Raw genomic sequence first — 12266 nt, 5'->3', positions numbered from 1 at the left:
CAGTTTTCAGAAACAGTAAAATTTTTGCCATCATAATATGTGCACAGCTGCCTAACAGTTTTTGTATCTGTATATTCTGCCTGTTTGTGGTGCAAAAAATGTGCTGAACTTGTTACAAAAACCACTTAGTGCCAGTTATACCACTAATTGATTACAGATGGTTTTGACATGCTCTTGCTGTGTTGCAGATGCTTATACTTAAAGATTACTGACATGCATACTATGTTCTATTTAATTGTTATTTCATTTGTTTTCAGTTTGATGGAACAGGATGGGGGTATAGCTTCTAGCTGGGTTTGTAGAAAAATGACACCAGGACAGTGGTCTTCATGTAATTCAGGAATCACAAGGTTAGGAGTAGCTTTGGAGCTTGTTTCATACTATTGGAAGTGACTACTGTAGGCTCAGGTTTCAGAGTAACAGCCGTGTTAGTCTGTATTCGCAAAAAGAAAAGGAGTACTTGTGGCACCTTAGAGACTAACCAATTTATTTGAGCATAAGCTTTCGTGAGCTACAGCTCACTTCATATCCGATGAAGTGAGCTGTAGCTCACGAAAGCTTATGCTCAAATAAATTGGTTAGTCTCTAAGGTGCCACAAGTACTCCTTTTCTTTTTACTGTAGGCTCGTGACTCCCATATGTTTTTCATTTTTCAGGGAAGTATTGTTAAATCACACTGTTTGTATTGAGAGAGTGAATGCACATAATAGACATTTTTTGAGAGCTGGGGGTTTAAAGTAAAATATGGCACCAGGATGGTAGGATATGATGATCATGGTAGCCATTTTTTCAGGGGTTTGGAGCGGAGCCTGGAGCTGGAGCGCAGAGCAGCTCCGGAGCAGTGGAGCTGCAGGTTTTTGCCTGGAGCTGGAGCAGAGCCGGAGCACAGCTCCGAAGCCCTGCATTTTTTGATAGGTCACTTTCAGATTGTGGCTAGGTAGAAAGAGGAGCACTGCACTAACTTAGAGGAACTAAACCTGTTTCTGTGAGGTTCTTTCCTTTCTCTGGAGAACAGAATACATATAACTGCTTTGACATGTAGGTAAAACTTAGTGGTGACACTGTCTGTGTTATGGTAGTGCCTAGAGACCTGTCCCCCTCAACCAAGATCAGGGCTCATTGTGGTAAGCAGTATACATACATGTAGTAAAACATGGCCCTGTCCCAAAGATCTTAAAATCTAAGTAGGGTGAGAGATAAGGGCAGAAGAGGTGCAATAACTTGCCCAAGGTCATACAGGAGGTCTGTGGCCCAGTTATGGCTAGAACCCAGGGCTCCTGAGTCTGAGCAAGAGCTGTACCCAGTGGAGCAGTACTGATTCTATTCAGTCCTGAATCAGTGCCATGGAAGCCCCTGCAGATCTGAGGGACCAATAACAATTTTAAGGTCCAAGTATCTAGCTAACGGAGCTAGAAACAATGCTACAGAATACCACTGGAAAGTAGATTCTAGATCTTCAGTTGGGTGTATATCGTGTTTCTAGTCCTGGTGACTTCAGACCTTACAGCACTAACCAGAGTAGTGCAGTATCTTTCCTTACTACCAAATTCCAACTTGATTTTTTTTTACTAGCTGCTGTAGCAAAAAAAGGTATGCCTAGAAACCAGTGTTTTATACAAATGTAAATTCCAGCTTTCATAGATTCTAAGCCCACAAGGGACCATTATGACTATCTCATCTGATCTTCTGCAGAATTCAGGCATAGAGTTTTGCACAGTAATTGCTGCATTGACTCCAGTATCTTGTAACCGAAGTAGTGGAAAGCTGTATTTCTATAAATACACAAACACAGTATTGTCAATTATGGTTGGTCTACACAGAGCTAATACAAACTAAAAAGAGGAAATGAAGAGTTAAAGCAACCAATAGTGCATGCTCTACTCTTCCATTCAAACACTTTGCTGCTAGCACAATCACCATACATCATAGAGAAGGCTAAGATTTTTGTCATGGTTATTTTTAGTAAGTTACAAGCAATAAACAAAAATTCATGGAAGCCATGACCTGTCCTTGACTTTCACTAAAAATAACTCTGACAAAATGGGGAGTGGGGGGATCCAACACCTAAGGTGGCTGCTGCTGCTGCTTCATAGTGTCCTCCGCCACCGTGGTTGCTGGGAGCTGTGTGGTTCCCCCTTCTCCACCAGTGGATGGAAGCTGCCATGGGGGGCTCCTCCACCCACAGCAGCTGGGAGCTGCAGGTTGACCATATTTCCAAAGAGAAAATGAGACACACACAGCCACTTGCTGGAGGGCCCTCCCGCTCAGGAGGCTGTCGCCTGTTGCTGGAACCCAGCTCCAGTCCCGCAGCCCCTGGAGCTGAAGCAGAAAATGTTACGGAGGTCTCTGGAGGTCACGGATTCCATGACCTCATGACATAAACATGGCCTTAATCATAGAGAATACACCACCATCTTAACTCTCACCCAATAAGTATGCTAGCTTTTCAGCACCCACCCCTCCAAATTCCATCGTCCCCACTACCATGCAGTTCAGACTCTCCAACCCTTCTGCACAGTTCTGAGAGACTACATTCCCTCAGGTTTTTGCAAGAGGATGCTTTTTGACAAAAAACCTAGGTTTTAACACTATAGTCAGATTGAACAAGGTATTCTCATCTGTTTATAAAATTCTGGTTTTACCATTGTATTTTATTCCAGAAGATTTCGTTATAGGTATTTGAAGTGCTAGTGGAATGCTGTGCAACCGAATGGGTAAGGTTCCACAGACCTATGTCAATACTGAGGTAATATCAAACAGTGAAGTTTGCTATCTTCATGGTTCTTTGGATCTGTAATCAGTAGGTTATTGGATGAGAAAGCAGTCATATCTTGTAGTAAGTACTTGGAGTATATATTCTTTGTCCCCAAATGGAACAGAAATTAGAGCAAATTTAAGGATTTTGTAATCTAAATAAGTGTACCAAAAAATCCATATTTCGTATGAAAAGTTCTTAATCTTTGTGTCAATTTCTCTAGAAGACTAGTCTTGTCCTAATTTAGGACAACTACTGAAAAATCCAGACTTGCATGTCTTCCACATCCTTTACAATACAGGTTACAAAATAAATTACAAGTGCTGAGAAACATACCACACTAAACAGTTTAAGAGCTATCAAAGACAAAAGACACTGGAGGGAAGTTTAGTTAAGGGACATAAGAGAAATTGCTTGAAGTGAGTTTCATGGAAGGACTTGGCAGAGGAGAGGATTGTTCCAGGTATGTAGGACAGCATGATAAAAGAGAAGTAGCAGTGTATGTGAAGGGACAAAAAGAACTGGTAAGGATGTGAATGAGAAAATGTTTAAAATGCTCTGAGTGTCAATGGTGCTGTATAAATAAGCCATAATGGGGAGATAGCTGGAGCAGAGCTGTGGCGGGGGAGTGTGTCAAATCACATAGGAATTTGTAAGTGAAGAACATTAATCTGTTGTGGTAAGAGATTCAAGGAGAGTGACCTGGATTGTTCGCTGTACCTAACACTTACAGAAGAAGTGATAGTTGCTTAATTTTGTCTGGAACGTTTCCATATTTCTGTTTTCAGACAACATTCTGATCTTGTCAGTGCCTCAAGGGACTTTGATCAGCAATATTGCTAGTGTCAACATTGAGAAACAAATGTATGAGTAAAGAGCTCACCAACTCCAGGACAAAGGATGATAATTTTTGGAGAGCTTTGACACTACACACAGAAAGTAGTGGTCCTCTCAAGTGTAAGGCAGAATAGATCAATAAGATGCCTTTAAATAAGGTTGAACATGAGTCTGCGGTAATATATCCATGTAATAGGCCAGGTGAGACCAAATGACACCTATGGATCTCTTTTAGCAGTGCAACATCTAACATTAGAAAGGACTGACTTTATCAAATGAACTATAACCTCTCTAGAGTGGTGGTGCTCAGGAGTGTGCTTCAGGCAAGATATTCTCTAGAGAGCAGAGTAATGGTGTGATTCTGCAGAGAAAAATATGAATGGCATCTCACTAATCAATAGGTCTAATTCATGCATATGCAATCCTATCTACTGACTATATTTTTACTCTTATTAGCCCTGCAGAGAATGAGCTAAGAATGAGTGGATTCTGTTCCTCCTTGTGCATTACCAGCAGATGTGTCTAAGATCAGTCAATCAGGTAATCAGGCTGCAAAGGTGTCAGTGAGGGCAGATAAGAAACTTCTAGAGAGAATAGTCTTCAACAGAAAGGGGGGGGGAGCTGTTGTCTGGGAAGTGCCCATCTGCCTTGGTCTAGCCAGGCTCTCAGGCTTATTTTTTCCCCCAACCTTGAGCCTAGGATCAAAGGGGACACTAAACTTTTAAGTACTCTGTCATAGAGAGGAAGGGGGTGAGTAGGAAGCAATGGCTGGAGGAGAGATTTGATCACTCTGAGAATGCTGCAGGGGTCGTCTTGTCTCTCGCAGCTAAGCAGTAAGGGTATCTGGGCTGAGTGGAAGTTACTTAAGCTTCATTCTTTTCTTGCAAATTTGGGGCAAGATTATTACGTGTAAGCCTTTTTTGTTTTTAACCCATTTCTCTGACTGCTGTGTTCCTGTTGATGAATAAATGTGTTTTTTTAAAAAGCTGAACTGTATTGCTGCAAACATTTTTTCTGGTTATGAAGCTCCCAAGAGAGAAGGCTTCTGTATGGAGCCAAGCCAAACCTGCCCTGTTAAAGAAGTCATGGTGAGAAATGAGTGCTGAAGCCTAGGGATTCAGTTTATAGGTCTCTGGATCCCCCTTGAGTTAAGTGAGGGCCCAAGCTTATCACTACTAGGGGAATTGTGCACTCATGGGACTGCAGAGGAACACACAGCGTAGCACACCTTGTGATCCATGACGGTTAAAGAAGCTGTCAAAACACTACATCTCAGATCATGCCATGCTTCAGAAATCACTTTTTAGACATATACACTTAATATGCCAATTGGTTCTCTAAAGTAGATGCTGTAATTTTGTAATTTGGATTTTAATACTCTTCGATGTAGGGATGTATTTTAGAGACATTAGATTATGAAACAAAGACTCAGACTATTGAATTGGGTTTGTCTCTCTTGAGCATCTGGTGTAGGATTTCTGTATGTAATGGTAAACTGTCCTTTCTCAGTTCTAAAGGCTTTTTTTTTTGGGGGGGGGGGGTGTTTATTTCCAGACAAGATCTCTACTACATCAGGTGAGATCTGGGGAGAATGTTTTCTCTCTAGTCAGAACTTTTTGTTTCAGTGTTTGTCTAAATACAGAAATTGCACCAATTCTGTTTTTAAATCAGTTTACTTAAATGTATATAGCACTCTTGTATAATGCTATTAGAGCAATATTTGCTGGTCTTAAATCAATATTTGCTACTTTTAAACCGATTTATCTTTGGCTCACTGAATTAAGCTAAATCAATATAAGGCACTCTTAAACCTCTAGCATTATCTACGGTGGGGTTTTGCCTTGATTGCAGCCATTTGTGGCCACCTTTGGGGTAGCAGAACTCATGTACAGACCGGCATATTTGCTATTTGTACTAGTGGTGCTCCACTGTAATAGGCAACCACAACTCCATGGATGATGCTGGGAGAGCCAGGTGCTCAACACTTCCAAAATCAGGCCAATTTCATTTTTTTAGGATTAAAATTGCTTTGAGATAACACCTCAGATGCCTGAAAAGCAGAAGGCATGTATATATTCATGAAAGAGGCACCTCTACTGTCTTATGAACATAAATTGGTGCTTGTCCTATTTAAATTAGGCTGCCACTTGAAATGGCTGGAAATAAATCTTGCAGTGACATCAGGGTAGCAGGCATTTGACCAAGTTTGGTAGGCATCTGGGAGTGGAATGGTCGCTCCAGGCAACCAAATCTTGAAAATTTGCTCCAAAGGCGATTGGTCCCTTGAATATATATTCCTCCTGGGGGAATTCTGCACCACTACACATGTGGAGAATTTGTCCCCTGCATATTTCTTTGCTTCCCCACAGAAAAATGACTTTCTGATGGGGAAGCAAAGGGAAGCCATAAGAGCGGCCATGCGACCCTCACCAGCAATATGTTTCTGGAGCCTAGGGAAGCCAGCAGAGAAGTAAATCACTGTGGGGCAGGAGGCCGAACTGGGGAAGACATGGCTGGTGGCTCCTACCCTGTGCCAGGCTCAGCTGCTAATCCCGGCTGGGCTGGGAGGACAAGACTTCCTCTTCCTTTGCACGACATCCGGGGCTGGGTCAGACCAAGCCACAGATTTCTCTCCCAGCTGAAGGAAAATCTGCAAACTTCTCCTCCCTTCCCTTCCCCTCCCCTCCCTCCCTCCCCCGCTTCCTGCACCCATCGCTCCTCAGTTGCAGGGGGAGGGATCCCTGTACAGGGAGCTGCTCCCCCATCCACCCAAGCCCCTTGCATCCGGACCCTCCTGCCAAGCCTCATTCCCCCTGCACTCAGAACCACTCTCCAATGAGTCCCACTCCCCCTACACCTGGACCACCCTGACAAGCCAGTTGCTTGAAGTGCTTGGGAGAAACGCACATGAGGGACAAGTACTAGATCTGTCAGGACTTTAGACCCCTGCGTTAAAAAGGAGAGAGAAGGCTCAAGGGTCAGCTATACTAATGGATGCTGCTCTCAGACTATCCTCATTGCCAAGTTGCTCTGATTCTGAACCGAGCACTTTGGCTTCAGTGCAAAGTGCTCCTCCGGCACAGCGTTCTTCCTGGCACCATTCACCATCTCTGCTGCTGAGGAAGAAGCACAAAACACAGCACACTGACACCGCGCTTGCTGATGCAGAAAAAGGATAAGCATGGGGAAGGCAGCACAGCACCATGGTGGGCCACTCGTCTATTCCGGTCCCATGGTGGCACTGTCCATTGCACTCAGAGCATTGAGTCTGGTGCAGGACTTTCCACTGACTCCTGGAAGCCATTGCAGTACCAGCAACTTGACTGTCCCTTTGATCCTGGAGGCCTTCACAGTGGCCAGGAACTTACTATCACTCCCAGTCCCCTCGACTCCGTTGGGACAGCGGCTGTCTCCAATGACAGGGAGCAGGATGTTAGGTGTGCCTTCACCACCTATATTGAGAGGACTAAACCCTTTTGCAAATCCATGCATCTCTCTGTAGCTGTAGCAGAAAGGATGAAAGGGCTTCCACTGTCAGGCTGGAGGATCTTTGCCAGCTCGTAGTAAGCTCAAATACAGGTGGTCATCCAGGACAGCGTCCTGCTGCTGGCCATCCTAACTGCTTGCTTGCTCCATGAACGTTCAGGCCTCTTCATCAGTGTTCCTCGCGCAAGTGCCAATCCAAGATATCTGCAGGGCTGCAACTTGGTTATCAGTGTACATCTTTGCATCCCATTATGCCATCACCCAACAGGCTTGAGACAACGCCAGGTTTGGAAGAGCAGTGTTGCTGTCAGCATGTCCTTGTACTCAGAACCCATCTCCTGAGGTACTGCTTGTGAGTCACCTAATGTGGAATGGACATGAGCAAGCACTTGAGGGGGGGAAAAAAGGTTACTAACCTTCCATAACTGTTGTTCTTCAAGATGTGGTGCTTGTGTCCATTCCATGACCAACAGAGGAGTAAGGAGGGTGGGTCAGAGTTGTCCGGCCAGAAGGAACTGTAGAGGGTGCATGGTTGGTGGCACTCTTTATGCTGGCACATGCGTGTGCAGCTCCAGAGGGTGCTAGAGCTGGTCTGATGGATATCACTGAGAGGAAAAACCTCCAACAGTGCACAGGGCACAGACACCTAACGTGAAATGGACAAGAACAATACATCTCAAAGAACAACAGTTATGGAAAGTTAGTAACCATTTTTTTTTAAAAACATGTCCAGTCTAAGAGTGTTTTTTTTTTTCCAGGGGCTGTAAATTGGGAACCCCTTGTTCAAATGGCTCCAAATTTGGATTGCTGAACAAACTCTGGGCAATCTGAGTACACTGTGCAGATTTTAGAACATTTAGAGTTGATCTGTATACAGAACTCTCGTCATAACCTTAACTTTAACAGAGCTAGTGCTCTTCCATAGTGCAGCACTACACAGGAATAGGTAGTAGACTGTAATCAATATAGAATATTTCCTCTGCTGAACTAAGACTAAGAAATATAACTACAGTAGAACCTCGGAGTTATGAACACCTTGGGAATGGAGGTTGTTCGTAACTCTGAAATGTTTATAACTCTGAACAAAAAGTTATGGTGATTCTTTCAAAAGTTTACAACTGAACATTGACTTAATACAGCTTTGAAACTTTATGCAGAAGAAAATGCTGCTTTTAACCATCTTAATTTAAATGAAAAGCATTGACAAGGAAACTTAATCTTTTTTTAAACTTTCCCTTTTTTTTAGTAGTTTATATTTAACACAGTACTGTGCTGTACTGTATCTGCTTTTCTGTGTATTTGTGTGTCTGTTGCCTGCTTGCGTACTTCCAGTTCCAAATGAGGTGTGTGGTTAACTGGTCAGTTTGTAATTCTGATAGTCTGCTGTATTCAAAACAAACGTCAGTGTCACAATTCAGAGGCATACCATTCTTGGTTCCCTTCAGCAGCAGGAAGTAAGAGCATTCTCCACAAGTTGCATCAGAGTAAGCAATGTACCCACATTCCCAGCTCATAATAATCTTTCTGGACAAAAGAAATAGCCTGCAGAATAATGTTGTCAATTTCTTCTCTTCTTTTTTACTCACCTCTGCCCCCTTTTACCGCCTCCCATCCCACACGTTTATTACTTCCGTGGCAAACTATTTTGTAGGTTTAAGGGTGTGACTTTTTAATGGAAATGCTGGTATTTGCACTACGAATGAAGATCTTCTATGTTTTACACAGTGTTCCAATGTTGATATATAGCTGTCTGATAGTAAGTGCACTGTTAACAGGAAGACTTCCTCAAATGCCTTTCTAAGTAAGTAGCAAGAGGTATCACTGTGAAAGTCTAAAAGTTCACTAAATGTGGAATGTGTTCAAAACTCACTTCAGAAAACAATTTCTATAAGACCTTTGTCCTGTTCAGTTCAACACCTCCCACCTTAGTGGATGTAGCTATATTATAGAACATGTTTAGCCTGCTCCATTTGAAGCAGCCAACCAAATTAAAATAAACTAGCAAGTCAGTCTTTCAGATCCTCACTAATGTTTTATATCCTTCACCTCTACATAGTCTGGCTAGTAAGACTGTTACTGGCTTTATAACTACTTTTGGCTTTGGATGTATAAGTTGTAGCTTGATGTTAGAATACAGCTCTTCAGGGAAGACTGGAAGAAATCTGAAGAAATGTGATGTCAGAGGATTCCTCTGGCAGACTTTTTTGAATTAGAGGATGTGGGCTCTAATCAGGATACTTTTCTTATGTGCAGGAGCTGTAACAGGAACTCACCACTCCCTTTGGGAATGTTCTTTTTCGGTGTTCGGTGGGATGAGAGAGATTACTAAATAATGTAATTACTAAATAATGCTACTTCTTGATTAATGGAATTCTCTCACTTCTGCAGCTGAGTGGAGTGGTACTAGTCTTATTTCAGTGAGTCTTTCAGTAAGACTTCTGAGAAGATATTTTAGGAGCTATCTGACACAAATAATACAGTACTACCTGGAATAATCAAGATAAAACTCACTTTCTAGCTATAACCCCAAGAATTCTGAAAGGCAGAAATGCAGTTTGAAAAGCGTGTACAGTTTCTAAGGTGTAGCTGTGTTCTAGTGTGCATGGATTTCCACATAATGGCTTGAAAATTTTGTTGTATAAGGTCATATCTACACTTAAAAGCTTACAGTGGCACAGCTGTAAGATCACTCATGTAGCTGCATTATGCCAATGATAGACAGCTCTCCCATCAGCATAATAAAACCAATTCAACAAACAGTGGTAGCTATGTCGGTGGGAGAGTATCTCCCGCCGACAGCACTGTACATGCCAGTGCTTATGCTGGCAAAACGTGTATCACTCAGGGGTGTGGTTTTTTCACACCCCTGAGTGACAAAAGCTTTTCCGACATAAGTGCTAGTGTAGATACGGCCTAAGAAAGCTTAATCATGTTCTGCCTATGATAAGGTGACTGTCCTAATGAAACAGGCTTTCAGACAAATGGAGGGGAGCTGCCTTAACTAAACTCAGATGAAGGGATTTTGAATGATTTGTGTATCTAAATCATTAGAAACAAGATTTATAAGTGCTAAGCTTTCTTTTCTCTTCAAGTGATATAAAACACTATGGTGTAGTACATTTAGTTATACTGGCATGTCCTGTGATTGAATAGCCATGAAGGAAATAAGGGAAAGTACAAAGTAGTATGCCTTTACCAAAAGGAGTAGCTACTGTATTCAAGCAGTAGAATATAGTGACAAAATGCCCATTAGAGCAGAAAACTGAACCACTTACTGCTAATACAAAACTAAGAGGATTGGCTGTAAGCTGGCCATTTATTTTTTGAAAGAAAGCTGCACACCTATTTTTCTTAGTGTAAAAATACATATTTGTGCAGCAGGAAGTATTATCGCTTTATATATTTAAAAGCTGAAGCTAAATTTTTCAAACCTGGATGCTTAAAATAAGGCTCCTGCAATCCGTTTTGAAACACTCAGCTGATGGTTTTTTGTAAACAAATCAGTGGTGAATGCTTACAAAAATCGTGAAATCAGAGACAATGTCCTTTTAATAAATTATGTGACTATTAGTTTGCAAATATTGGACTACAATGTGTTTAAAGCCTTTTACCCTGGACATGGCTATATGCATATGCTATACTTTGGCACAGCACATTTCTTAGTAGTTTTACTAATAAAACTAAGCTGAAAGTGTCAATGGATACCTTAGGGAAATCTTTTTTTTGTTTTTGTTTTGTATTTTAAGGAAACTGATCCAGTAATACTTTTATGTACTTTCTTAAAGCTACTATAAGCAATCTTTAAAAACACTCCTTCAGACTTAAGTATTTCTACAATACAGCTGCTGGTTAAGTGAAGTGTTGTCTGTACTGATGGAATCTTAGTCCTGTTAGTAACTTGATGGGGGTTTATAGTTGTGATTTGCCATTGGAAGGAAATAACTTTGTTGGCTTATGCAAGAGGGAAGGAGCCATCTCCTTTCAGTGAGCCTTTCTGAAATATGTAAATAAAATGTTGGATCTTTCTTACTGGACTGATGCTGATTCTTGAATAAAGACAGTCCTTTCTGAAACATCAACTACTCTTCCCACTGATATTGAATGAAAATTAAGATTGAGATGCAAATATTTCAAATGATCAAATAGCTGCATCTCTTTTTCCAGGCTCAGAGCTTGTCTTTGGTGCATGCCTTCCACGGTATCGATATCTTCGCTGTAGAGAGAACCTGGGTGATTGGCAACTGGGTCTGAGCCTAGCCTGGATGTGAGCATCCACGTTGCAAGGCCATACATGAGTTTCTGCTTCCTCACTGGTGCTGTATTCTACTTTGTGTGTTGCCAGGACTTTTAGGGGCATACTATTGTGCTGTAAACTGAGGCACTTTGATTCTTTCCCAGTGAATTGTGGGAGAATGTCTTTCCTTTTGGGCATACTGCAGGGATGGGTAATTCTGGGATGGTATTGGAGGACTAGTAGTGCGTGAGTGATTTCACCTGTGTCCTCACTGCAATATGAGTGACTTACCAGTGTGAGTGAAAGTGGATTCCAGGCACTAACCCAGATCTCTAACTCTGCTAGCTAGCTCGGGTTGAAAGCACCACTTAATTCCAGTAAATGGTTTTGGTGAAGGAGGGCTAGGTGCAATACACAGGTAAGAGCCCTAACTGTAGTGAAGACATGCTCAGTTGTAAATCCACACAGCATGGATATATTTTTGACCAAAACCTAGTTTCTATCTGTTCTGTATAAACACTGCTGACACAGAAGCCAAGGATCCTTTAATGTTTTGTTTACATAATAAACTATATCTGAGTGGTTAGATGTTATGCTCTTAAAAAGTCAAAATTATAATTAAGTAGCCCCTCCTCTAGGATACAAATGAGAAATATTGGTTCCTACCTGTTTTGGATTGCTGGTGTGGTATCATTCATGTTTCCATCTCAGTGTTGTGTAATTGCACAGATTCATTCAATAGAAATCACTTGTTTTCTTTCTGAAGCGCTTGGCTTTCTTTAAGATGTCTGGGAAATAAATGAATGCTGCTGTTGATCATTACACAGATGGGGAGCATGTTCCAAGCTGTACTTAGAACTGCAAAGTTTTCTTCCTGTTTCCATTATCTCTTATAGACATTTCACGATGAATGAGTTCTCTTCAGACTTCAATATGAAATGCAACTTTGAGCAT

General features: G+C 41.8%; 1 protein-coding gene across 10 annotated transcripts in view; it reads left to right on the top strand.

The window, feature by feature from the left end:
* The window catches only part of LOC125638864 (protein numb homolog), a 273102-nt gene that overhangs the window by 172536 nt on the left and 88300 nt on the right, over positions 1-12266 (top strand). The window contains exon 1 of one of the 10 annotated variants that reach the window (XM_048855105.2): positions 4109-4132. The exons of the other annotated variants lie outside the window; for them this stretch is intronic. The gene's annotated coding sequence lies outside the window, so the exon portion shown is untranslated. Of the gene's footprint in view, positions 1-4108; positions 4133-12266 lie in introns of those variants that run through there. 10 annotated transcript variants of the gene reach the window in all.

This window comes from Caretta caretta, chromosome 6 (genome assembly GCF_965140235.1).
Source record: "Caretta caretta isolate rCarCar2 chromosome 6, rCarCar1.hap1, whole genome shotgun sequence".
NCBI lineage: Eukaryota > Metazoa > Chordata > Testudines > Cheloniidae > Caretta > Caretta caretta.
This window is presented reverse-complemented; position numbering and strand designations above follow the sequence as displayed.